The sequence below is a fragment of the Danio rerio genome, chromosome 16 (assembly GCF_049306965.1).
Source record: "Danio rerio strain Tuebingen ecotype United States chromosome 16, GRCz12tu, whole genome shotgun sequence".
Lineage (NCBI taxonomy): Eukaryota > Metazoa > Chordata > Actinopteri > Cypriniformes > Danionidae > Danio > Danio rerio.
This window is the reverse complement of record NC_133191.1, coordinates 32,901,714-32,915,577: the sequence shown is the minus strand read 5'-3', so window position 1 is coordinate 32,915,577 and position 13,864 is coordinate 32,901,714. Positions and strand designations below refer to the sequence as shown.

Sequence of the window (13,864 nt, the reverse complement as noted above, 5' to 3'; positions counted from 1 at the left end):
AATTTATACGTTTATATAAAGAAACTCAGGGTGCTCTAACCAATAGGGATTTATAGTGGGTAAACATTTGCAGTTTTTGTTTCGAAACAGCAGCTAAAACAGTGCAACTTTAACATCGGTAAATTAGCTGCTGACAAATTTCTCACAAGAGCCAGAAAACATTCTGTCCAGCTTATTTTTGATGTAATATCAGGTTTTTATTTGTAAAACTTATGTATATAGCTTCTGGTGTATTTAACTACAAGCTATTTTTGCTGGGCAAAAAACTATTTGACCTTACTATTGCATTTATTTATTTTTTGAATTAAGTAGAATTTTTATTTGACAGATTTTAGACAAACTGTACAAAAATACAAATATCCTATACAATTTGAAATAAAACTGTTGATGATAAAAATAAAATAAAGTTCAGTGCTTGCTTCCGTTGCGGTCCTCGCTCTTTAAAAAAAAAAAAAAGTATGGCTGCAAAATACAGATAATGCATAAAACAAACAGTACTGCCACATTTTAAAACAGGAACAAAATTATTCACAATACAATAACACATAAAAAAAACATCATCATCCACCTTACAAACTAACTATCCTCATCAAACAACCATCTTTTGATCGCTTATTTGAACTTTATTAAGTATTTTATTTTCTTGATCGGTTTTGGTAATTTGTTCCAGAAGATTGCACTATATAAAAACATATTTTCCTCATTTATTCATTCATTCATTTATTCATTCATTCATTCATTTTCGGCTTAATCCCTTTATTTATCTGGAGTTGCCACAGTGGAATAAACCGCCAACTTATTTAGCATGTGTTTTATGCAGCGGATGCCCTTCCAGCTGCAACCCATCACTGCACAACCCCTACACTCTCATTCACACACATACATTAAAAATCTATGGGAATGCGGGGAGAACATGCAAACTCCACACAGAAACACCAACTGACCCAGTCGAGGCTCGAACCAGCGACCTTCTTGCTGTGAGGCAACAGCACCACCTACTGCACCACCGCATTGCCATATTTTCCCCATGACGCTTCTAAATTTAAATAAACAAATATTCAAATCGCAACCCCTAGTACTACAATATATCAGTGCTGTTGCCTTACCATTTGAAAATAGTTATATCGAATAACAATAAACTTAAACTCTTTTTTTTGGCTTCACTGTAAAAAAAAAACTTTTGCTGAAAATTAAACATTATAAACACAGTTTAACATTGACTTGTATTGACATTTTAGATGAGTTAGAAACAATATATTGTATAAGAACTCATATTCAGTAAAAAAATAAATCTGTAAAATAACAAGTAAACTGCTCATTACCCATATAATAACAAATGATTTTAAACTGTTAAAAATGCCAATTACAGTAATTACAGTTTTGTTAAACTTCAGAGTTAAAATGACAGTACCAAACTTCATCAGAATAAAGATCAAAAGCAAATGTAATTCAAAAGATTATATAAACGGAAAATAAAAAGTAAAATACAAATTTGATATCACCATCCCTAACATGTTTACATTTTCTCGTATTCTTCTGCAATATACTTATTAATCGTTGAATTGTATCTTTAAAATCATACATTTCACAACAAATTAATTAAATCGACAGTTTACCACAAATCTTTTTTATTACGGTTAATTTACTCACACTCAGGCCATAGAAGATGTTGGTGACTGAAAAAGTGGCCATCTTACATGACCATCTTAAATTTAAACAGTTCACCAAAAAAGAATTTGACTTGTTGAGATTGTGTTCTGTTGAGCACAAAAGAAGCTATTCTGAAGAATGTTGGTAAAATGCAACTATTGTCTAACATAGTTTTTTTTTTTCTACTGTGGATGCCAATGGTTACAGATTTTCAGCTTTCTCCAAAGTACATCTATTGTATTCAACAGGAAAAAAAACAACTCAAACTGGTTTAGAAAAACTCAAGGGTCAATAAATGATGGCAGAATATTCATTTTGGGTGAGCTATATATTTAACCATAAATGGCATGAATTTTTGTTCATTCGTTCATTTTCTTTTTGGCTTAATTGCACAATGTTGCTCTGAGGCAACACATGAAAAACTATTTAAGTATATAGATAATAACAAGTATCTTTTCTCAATCAAATATGCTTCTTCACATATCCATGCAGATATAATATAATATAATATAATATAATATAATATAATATAATATAATATAATATAATATAATATAATATAATATAATATAATATAATATAATATAGGGTGACGCGGTGGCGCAGTAGGTAGTCCTGTCACCTCACAGCAAGAAAGTCGCTGGTTTGAGCCTCGGCTGGGTCAGTTGGTGTTTCTGTGGAGTTTGCATGTTCTCCCTGCATTCGTGTTGGTTTCCTCCGGGTGCTTCAGTTTTCCCCACAAGTCCAAAGTCATGTGGTACAGGTGAATTGGGTGGGCTGAATTGCCAGTAGTGTATGAGTGTGAATGAATGTGTATGAATGTTTCCCAGAGATGGGTTGCAGCAGGAAGGGCATCCACTGCATAGAACATATGCTGGATAAGTTGGCGTTTCATTCCGCTGTGGCAACCCCAGATTAATAAAGAGACTAAGTCGAAAATAAAATGAATAATATAATATAATATAATATAATATAATATAATATAATATAATATAATATAATATAATATAATATAATATAATATAATATAATATAATATAATAATATTTTAAATATGTTAACAAGTGAAATCTATCTTACATTCTGCTAGTAATGTGCTCAATCACTATGGGCTATGGTCCCAAAAATGGCTCTTTAGCCCCAAGAAGACAGATCGAATTCACACCCATCTCAAATTTTATTGGTCACCAACTTATTATTAGACTTTGTTTGTGATTTTTTTTTTTTAGTAAAGGGTGTTTTTGTGGGCCAAGAACTGGTTTGTTGCCTGAGGGCAACATGATAGAGGGTTTATACAAAAATGCCAATTTTTTTTTTCAGTTGTAAACGCCTCACTGTAATCAGAAATTCAGATTTGTCTAAACAATTATTTTTGTGCTAATCAAGCAGTTGATTGAGCTCAACTTGAACTGAATCATGGGCTGAGGTTTATTAGAAACACATTCACAGCAGCTCTAAAATGAGCCTGTTGCCGAAGTGATTTGAATCTGCGGGTTGGCCTTTGTTTTAGTCTGTGATTTGCATGTGCGGATAATCTAATATCCCTGTTCATGCTCCCCGGAGTCGCTCTGCAAGGACTGGCTGACCTTCCTCCACCTACTATTACTCAGCACTCACACACACGCACACTTAGACACACTATCTGTCGCTGGTGACAGCGGGAGGAATAATAGGGACACAATGATTGCTCCTCAGAGCAATGGATTTAAAGAGCTGGTTTTGAGGGGGAAAAGATTTCACCTTTCTCCATTACTAAGTCTGGTCAAGGGCACCTCAGACAAGTAACATTTTATACACTGCAAAACGTATTCAACAGCTTAACGTGATGATCTGACAGAAGGTTTCTAAAAGGTGCAGTTCATTATTTCAGAGACTGCAAAAAGGAGACGACCCCCATTCGGGCATGCAGAAGCTAGACTTGTATGTCTATAGCCTACAAAGGGAAGAGCGTTACCTTTAATTTTATGTGTCCTTGTTCCCATGTAATTATGCTTTAGGTACTGAATAGTAATTAATAGCATGTACTTATTATACGAGTAAGGGTTGGGAATGGGTTTTAATATGGGTGAACTGCATGTAATTATATATAATTTATTGTAATTAATGCAGTTATGCATTTAGTTCATGTGCACTGTAAAATAAAGTGTTACCAAAAAATTGATAGGGAGTTTAATGTAAAGGTTGCAAAATTAAATTCTCACTTCACTCGCTCCCTTCAGCTTAGTGCCTGATTTATCAAGGGTCACCACAGCGGAATGAACCATATAGAATGGCATGGGTTTCTTTTATATGGTGGCAAATACCCTTCCTGCCACAACCCAGCACACTAACATGTGTACCCCTTTGGTGAACCCCTAATGCGGGGAATGCACTCGCTCATCCACACTCACACACACTCATACTTTATGGCCAATCTAGTTTATACGATCTTTTCTTATGCCCACCTGTTTAACCAGAGTAAAATTGTTCAAAAGCAATGTTTATTTGCAATTTAATTTGCATAGTACATTCATTCATTTTCCCTGGGCTTAGTCTTTTTATTCATCAGGGTTCGCCACTACGGAATGAACCGCCAACTTATGCACCATATGTTTTACACAGCCGATGCCCCTCCAGCTGCAACCCAGTACTGGAAAACACCAATAAGCACTCATTCACACACATACACTAAGGCCAATTTTGTTTATTCAATTTACATAACGCATGTCTTTGGACTGTGGGGAAACCGAAGCAGCTGAAGGAAATCCATGTTAAGGCAGAGAGAACATGCAAACTCCACAAAGAAATGTCAACTGACCCAGCCGAGACTCGAACCAGCAACCTTCTTTCTGTGAGGCGACAGTTCTAACCACTTAGCCACCATGTTCCTTATTTTATATGTATAATCTATAATCGTGTAATACAAAGCTAGATTTATTTGAATAAAAGTCCATTAAAAATAACTGTTGTTAAACTCTTTATTAAACTTATTGTAACTTATCAAATTTATAATATAGTACAATACTATATATATGATATACAGCTGATATACAAACGTATACATTATAAAATGCATAACATTTTTAATTACTATATTAATAAGCAACTCTTGTAATATGTAAAAACATATATTAAATATGGATTATAACTGTATTGTTAACACTTACTAAAAGGTAGCATTTCTTGTGCAATACATTTGCTACAGTATTTAGTAACAGTCTGTTGCTCTTATCTGTGTTTGTTTTGTTTTTTAAGGTTTAGAAAATAATTATTTTATATTCAATTTATAATTTCAATTTAACACAATAGTATTTTAGTGCAGTTCTCCTAGCCCTAACTTCTATAACTACAACTTTTTTTCAACTCTGCAACCTCAATTTATTTGTTTTCCAATACAGCAAAAATGTTCCAAGTGTCTAGAAACTAAATGTAAGCCTGCTCCAAAGCCCTCAAAGCTTATGTTGGAAATTTAATTTCAGGTCTTTGGCCAATGAAATATAACAAGTCATTGCTCAATTATCTTATGAAAGTATTTATTTTATCATAACATTGTAAATTAAATCCTTATTAGAATCTATTAGTAAACATAAAAATGAAATGATTGATAAATGGCAAAGTAATTTTCATTATCAGTTTACAGTAAATTAAATAGCAAATGTTTTTAAAAATGACATCTTTTGGACTTTTTTTTGCATAATAATCTTTCAGAAATCATTCAAATTATTATTATTATTATTATTATTGTGGTTGTTGTTGTTATTATTATTATTATTATTATTATTATTATTATTATTATTATTATTATTATTATTATTATTATTATTATTATTTACTGATAAAAAAACGTAATATAGTGAACACCACACAGAAAAATACATCCATCGGAACACATCTAGAAAAAAAAAAAATCAAGACCACAATGCTTTGCATGAGAGAAATAACAGCCTCTTATGATTGATTAATCCCTCCCGCCAGCGCTGCCACAGGTGATTATGAGGGGATTGTGTTTTCATATGGCGGCCTGCTTCAGATTTAAAGGCATTAAAAATGTGAGGTCGATCGCACGTGTGTTGGGGCTCGAGTGTGTGGCTCCACGGGCAGATGTGCTGGAATCGGTGTGTGCATTAAACCCACCTTGCTCATCCAGTCCACAACAGCTGCGGCCAAATGAACTTCACTAATGCAATTACAGAGCAGCTGTTGCATCCAGATAACACAAAGGTGCATAGGAGCCACCAAAAAGTGTGTGTGTACGCTTGTGTGTGTGGCGTCAGTAAACATACCCACGCAAGCTGTGGCCCCAGCAGGACCGAAATTGGATTAGTGTCAGCCTTGATAAGAGGGAGGACAGTAAAGGGAAGAGTGAGAAATTGAAGAAAAGAGCATCGGCTGTAGTAATTTCATTTCCAGATCAGGTAGCTGAAGGTATAAAGGCACTGCTATGGTGCTCCAGTGCAGTAAATGGAATATTCATGCACTGATTGCTTCCCTCTCTCTCTCTTTCTCTCTCTCTCTCTCTCTCTCTCTCTCTCTCCTTCTGTCTGTCTTTGTCTGTTTCTTTCTTTGCACTCCTTATCCGTCCTGCATTGTGCTAGCTGTCATTCAGACACTGTAATCTTATTGTGTTTCTGCTTATGCCTCAGAGCTTGAGATCTGCTGGAGTGAAGGGCCTGAAGGGAGGCTCTGGCCAAAACTAGTAATGGCTTTTTGGTTAGGCTGAGGGACTTACGGGTGTGTGTTTGGTGTTTGAGGTCTAGCTTAGCAAACGTTGTGTATTCTCAGCTGCTGGAAAGTCCAGGTTTAATGAATCACTAGCAGACAAATAGATGCAAATGCCGATATTAATGTTGCTCATTGGCATGGAGCTGAAATGTCTTCTGGCATATCGAACTCTCACGTAGATGAAAACTGCTGCTCTCAATACTTTTGGTTGTTTCAAGGTGAAGTGTCACTTTCAGGTCACTAGCGGTAATGAAATTAATTAGAATAGACTGTTACTTTATAGAGATGACATATTTTTGCAGGGGGAAAAACACTGTGAAATAGTAGAGGTGTGAAAATACTCCTGAAACCATAATCAAATTAAATGCTGGAGATAAAAAAGGTAACTTCTATATTACATAATTAGGGCTTGGCGACATTGCATAAAAAATAATCACGATATCATGTTTCATATCATTCAAAATTGATAATTATTTAATATATTTTACCATACATTTAGGTATATTATGATTTTTTTATTTTTTATTACTAAGGCAAACAGTTTTAATATTCAAAAGCAAAAATATTTGAACAAAATATAATATTTGTACAATAAAATAAACAAGTGTTACAGAGACTCTTAAACATAAATAAATAAATAAAAATAATAGATAAATAAAAAGTTACAACGTGTCTTCAATGGTAAACGTAGATCAACATCTGTAAGGTGTCAATAATAATCATACAGTAAACCTCAAACTCTGTAAACAAATCAAATTATGATGATCTAATCTGAGCTTTCAAGTAAAGGAAACACTGCAGCAATACAGATTTTGAAGATGGATGACTACATTACTCTTATAAGCTAAACAATTTTTCTTATAGGGAGTTAGTGGCTAGGATGGACAAGAAAAGAAACCAAAAAGCCACTCTGGTGACATCCTTTTTTATTTACAATCTCCTCATTGCTGCTATACGGCACTCATTTTTGTGTGTGTTTTTATCTTAACCTGAAGTGGAGAGCGCATGCTTTGTGTTTGTCTGAGGTAATTAGTCTGCCGTTATTACTGAAATGTGAATATTCCATAAAATGTGTGAAGCAGATTGGTTAGTTCTAGCGCTCTGGGCATTCGGAAAAGTTCAGATGCTTTTCAACTAGGTGTGCCTGGAAAATGCATGAGTGTTAAGTGCGCACTGCTTGCACACAATCTGCATGTTGCTCCCATGTGCGCATCGCTCAGCAGCAACACTTTAATAAAACTATAGCTCTTCATACAGAAATATTGACAATGGTATTCGGTCAATAAATACCAATATCGATTTTATCGCCCAGCCCTTTACACAATGCAGCTCAGGCAAGAATACATTAAGTTTTACTAAATTCAGGCTTGATACTGTAAGCTTTTTTGGCAAAAATATTAATTTTGTATTATGTAAATTTCCAACTTTAAATAAATCTTAAATAAATGTTTTGTTCATATGCGTTACTAAGAACTTATTTTTGTGAAGTTTCACAAAGTAATTTCGAGAGGAGCACATTATATGATTGACTGCAGCTGATCCTTATCAGCTAGCCCAGGGGTCACCAATCTTTTGGAAACTGAGCGCTACTTCTTGGGTATCGTTTAATGTGAAGGGCTACCAGTTTGATACACACTTCCTAATAACAAATTTGCTCAATTTACGTTTAATTATATGTTGTTAATAATAAATGATATTCATTCATGTGAAGACACTGATCATGTTAATGATTTCTCACAATAGTTGTCAACAATGATTGGAAACAGATAAATATCAACCAATGCAAGTGTGATTTAAAAAGAATAGCTACAAAAAATATTAGATGCAGCTTACAGGTATGTGGTGCTATGGTAAGCTCCAGGTCCACGGGCAACTCATGTTGGTGACCCCTGAGCTAGCCTATCGGATCATTCTAAAACTACAATAAATATCCTGCCTAAACTTCATTCCAAATCTTCGTTTTTCAAGATAAATGACTGTAAATAATGCTGGGTTCCAATCCCTTCATGTTGTTCAAACACAGACCAATTAATTTAACTTAATACAGTTTATACAAATTGAAGTAGATTGAGCAGTTGTAATTACACAAAGTTTAGTGCCTTGCAGTTGTATAACAACTGAGCAGAATTTTCTACTCAAAATGACAAATACACAAAAACATTGACTGTTACCATCATTGACTAATACGTACAAAGTATTGATTTTCCAAAATTTACTCTTCATCCAAAATCTTGCCAAAGAGCAATTAAGCATATTTGAATTTTTACAAATACCTTACAATAAAATATTTTTATTTCAAGTTGCCAGTAATCAAGTCAAAAACCACTTGATTATTAGTCTGATTTTAGCATATTTTTATATATTATCTTATATAGTATATACTGAGATGCACCTAGGATAGCAGTGAAAACAAAAAAAATCTAATGTGTGAAGTGATCAGTCACGTTTTTTTTTTTTTCCAAATTGAAAATAAAATTCTGATAATGCAATACATGTATACAAGTCAACACATGTACATTAACCCCTTTAAACACATACTGTATATGCTCTCAAAAACATTGATTGTTGTAACCCAATGTTTGGTTAAATAGGGTTTATCCCAACCATTGGGTTAAAACTGTTCAATTTAACAACAATTGATGAGTTTGTCCACATTTGACCCAATTAACTTTCCTTCATTGTGCACTTCATTGTTTTGTTTTTGCTACGTTTGCTATAAAGTGGCTCTATGTGACAACAGCAACTTTTGGAGACATTAAACTTTAGGTTTATAGCCTTCATTTAGTATTTACTTTTGTATTATGACTATTACAGAGTAACTATACTGTCTAGCAGCATATGAGGACAGTACATTGAGGATTTCTAAAAACAACGAGTGCAAAAAAAAATCATTTTTCTTAACCCAGTATTTTGTCTTTGGTACCACTTTGCAATATCAGTACATAAATAGCAATGTACTAATACAGTATGTCAACTAAACACTACTTTATTTGACCTAGTGATGAGTCAGGGCATCCATTAATCAAGAACTAACTTAACTACAAAGCAAGTCACATGAGTTCATGTGTGAACAACCTTAATTGCTTGTTAGTACATTTTTGTGAATTAACGTATTAATTAACACTTTCATTTAAGCTAAATGTAGCCAGCATTAATTCATGAGCTGTTAATATTTGTTTATGGGTTGACTTTAATTGGATGGGGCACATTATCATTAACTCATTCTTAACTATGAACTCCTCTGTTTAACTGTTCATTTGAATGTAGACAAAACTATTTTCTATTGTTTTTCAATGTTAACATGAAATAGATGGACATGCATGACTTTCATGCCTAGAAATGTATTAATGATAATGTGCCACTCCAAGTAAAACGATGACATAAACATGCATTAACATGTCACGATTTCATTTTAGTTACAATTAACAAACGTGTATTAACAAGATAATTAAGGCAGCCATTATTCAGACATGAACTCATGTTGTAGTTAATGATTTTGCACATTCCTTAACTCACCGTTTGTATTTTATTTACATATTAGTACATTATTATTCATGTACTCTTATTGTTGTGTCCTCTTATAAGCAACTGAATGTCTTGTTAAACCTGAATTTGCATAAATACAGTAAATATCAACACTGTATGAACTATACATCCTGTGTTTTTCAATGAATCAGCTGTTTGAACTAATCAGTTGAATTAATGATTCAATGACCAACACCATGACTTGTCACCACCTACAAAATGTCACTTTTTGCATTGACTCATTGTTAAACAAAGGTTCTTACACTGCTCTACATCTTACAATCAGAAAAGCAGCAATAATTTTATACACCACTAGTTAAGAGAAACAAGCTAATAATAAAAATTAAATGCTCAGCTCAAAATGCTGACAATAAGAAACTCTCACTTCTAAAAATTTCTATATCTCTCAAATAATTATTATGGAAAGCCGATTATGTGGATTTATGAAAGTCTTTCGCTGTGAAGTGCACTTAAGGTTGGAGGGAGAGATGAAGGGCAAAAGACTTTAGTGCATCAAAGATTCATCGCTCGGCTCACTGCTGATTGGCTCAGTGTCTGTTCGAGATCTGTGTTCAAGAACATAACCTGCCTCAGAGCAAGTGTTGAACCATAAAACATATTCACTTTCATTATAATCAAAATCAAAGGACCGGCTCAGACTAAACTTAAATATATCTGACCATCCACTTAAACCTACATTGCGAAAATGATAGTGTTCCTGTGATCTGATAATGGATTTGTAAAAACACTATCAAAACGGATTGTACAGAGAGTTTTGTTTAAAGGTGCCCTAAAAGGAAAATATGGGTATACCTATTGGCATAGTCAAATAATACGAGTTCAGTACATGAAAATGGCCTTACTGTTAGCCTCAAACATCATTGTTTCCTCCTTCTTTTGTTAATACCATGAGTGTAAAACCTTCAGGTCAATTGGAAAATTCAGACCTGACGAGCTACCGTGTCATCAGGAGATCAGCAGTCAAAACATAGACTGATAAGTTGCACACGAGTTTACAATATGCACCCCCATTCAGATTACAGTACAACAATGATCTACCCTTATTTTTAAGTGTATCAGAATTTTATTAAAACTTACTCTGTTTACAGGACTCTTTTTCTGAAGACATGAGAGCTACAAAAGTCAAAGTCAGCGCATCAGTTTGTCAAGTCATTACTACGCAATGACTTGACCAATCATCACTTAATAGCTTGTCAGAATGCAAAATGCAACAAAATGCAGGATATACAGATTAAAAATTCATTCATCGAAACCCCAAAGAGGCATAAGGTATGTTTAATTGTACCTTTTTTATTTATCATTTTTAATGTGAAATTTGCAGCATGTGTTTATAATTTGAGGTAACAAACACATGTAGACTTTGTTTAATGCATATTTAAGCATCGTATACAGCTCTTACTGCAATTTTTCTGAAATTAAATAACAGCAATACACTTAATTAAATGTCCTTCGTTTATGCAGAGGTTCATATTAATTCCTGGTGGTTTTCATTATAGGTTCATTATAGGTAAAACTAGGTTACTCTGATGATTTATATTAGACAGCTCAATCATTCCATCTAAGTGAAATAAACTTCTGCCCCACTTAGGTTAAAATTATTTAACAAGGCATCTACACCATTTGTTAAAATATTTGCATGCATTGATTTTAGAGTACATCATAAACATCATACATTTACAGTAGTTTGAGAAATACAAGGTCTAAATAATTTAATTGAGTAAGGTTTGAGCTTGGGGGCAGTGGGGAAACCGGAGCACCCGGAGGAAACCCACGCGAACGCAGGGAGAACATGCAAACTCCAAACAGAAACGCCAACTGAGCCGAGGTTCGAACCTGCGACCCAGTGACCTTCTTGCTGCGAGGCAACAGCACTACCTACTGCGCCACTGCTTCGCCCATATTAAATATTAACAACCACTTAATAATGCATTAAGAGATTTTACAAAAGAAAAAAAACTAAAACTTTTTACATAAAAAAACATCTGATATGCTTTTCCAGTTCAATATATGATAAATAACTCAAAATTATTTACGGGGATACACTTTTTAAAACATTCATCAAAGTGCTCTCAGTATAGAATTCTTGTCTAATCGTCTTTTAAATTTAACATTATAATAAAACATATTTTATAGTGAGAAAACTTTTATAGTGGATGCATGGTGGTGGTGCATCATTCTTCAGTAAATACAAATGTTGAGTTTGATGAAGCAAGGTTCCACAAAAGAGATAAAACTCATGTAAAATTAACGTAAAACTACATGGTTGCAATGCACTTTTCTCTTACATTTGCCTTTGAAAACACTATTGGTTGGGTTTAGGTAAGAGCTTATATCAATAGTTCACTTGACGATCTGTATGACAAGCCTCATCATCTTGTGGACATATACAAGGATATGTATCTGAAACATATATCTGAATTACGAAAATGTAGGCAGTGCCCTCTAGTGGATTTCTCACCTGAAAAGTGGAACAAATCAAAATCAAAGCAAAGCTAGTTTTACAAAAACAGTAGACGTTGCCTGCTACCTGTTCATTTTAGCAATCTGGCATCCATCAACCCAATAAGAAACATTCTGACTTGATATGTAACATTTTTAGTTTACCTTTATTTATTTTATTTTTTTTTACTGAGATCAGATTTTTTCCAGCAATTGAACGTGCAATTGAAAGCACAGATCATATTGCATACTGGTAATCTGATTTGCACAACGCTGCCTGCTACATGTCCATGTCATCAATCTGATATCCATTAAACCAATATGAAACGATCTGACTTGATGTGTAACGGCGATATAAATCAAAACAATGCCTGGTTCCCATTTTTCAAAAAGCCTGCCAGATAAATGTCAAGGTCACACCAACCTCTCGGAATCAATACTATTATCAATAATTTCATTAAAAGCACAAGATGAAATGTCTGCGCATCTCAAAGCGGTAAAAAATGTTCGCTCTTACCACAAGACATCACCGAAAGATCAAACCATGAATATGAAACAGGCATTTTGGCTTCCGAGTTGTAAGTGAAGTGATCATAGCTGTTTTAACTGTGCTTGTGGTTAGACATGAACCCGTGTGGCCGCAGATAAAATTATGCCATTGATAGAAAAGAACATTAAGGTCTCTGTGAGGATTGTGAATTGAGAGAGGGTAAAAGAAAGAAAGAGGAGAAATAGGAAACAGGCGCAGACGGGTATTCAGAATTCAGCTATGGGGCATAATGGCTTAGGGCTCGTCTGCCAAGAAATTTCCATCTCCACAACGTGTGAATTATCCACATTGCCTTTGTATGGTCACGTTCCTATTAAATAAGCTGCAGACTCAATCCTATCTACAGGGACCACACAAATGATTTGCCAAATAGTGAGTTCATATTTGAAAATGTGGCAATATTTCCGTGAAGTCATTCTGGTGGTAAATACGCACTCTCATTAAATTAACATTTATGAGTGAATACATATTAGACATGATGGGGGTATTTGCATTCCTCCCACCGACTACTGGTCCTGAAAGAGTCTGGCCTTATTATGCAGGAAATCCATCAGTGTCAGACCACAGGATGTGCCGCCATGTACATGCATTAGTAATATTTCTGACTGTAATGTAAACATGAGTCATCCATCATTCAGTAGCAACACACATGCGTGCTGCTGACAAACATAAAAGCAGGTCACTATAAAAGCACACAAGTTCAGAGTAAAGGCCAGGTCAATCACAAGCAGGGTATCTTTAAAGATAAAGACAGCTGTAACTATATTAGCATTCAAACCAATGCACAAAATCAAAATGTTTATTATAAGATGGGCAGCTCTGCATTTTGTAACAGCATGTTAGTCAAGTTACTTCTGTAAATATGCACAGACAATACTAGACAATAAACAGAAGGAACTGTGGGCATATAAATAACTAAACAAGACACAGGTGAACATAATCAACAAGTAACCATACAATTAAACTAAGCAATAACTA

The 13,864-nt window shown here is 34.2% G+C and overlaps 1 protein-coding gene across 8 annotated transcripts in view; it reads right to left on the bottom strand.

The window, feature by feature from the left end:
• lysmd1 (LysM, putative peptidoglycan-binding, domain containing 1) overlaps positions 1-13,864 on the bottom strand; it is a 314,474-nt gene that overhangs the window by 232,377 nt on the left and 68,233 nt on the right. The window lies entirely within an intron of this gene.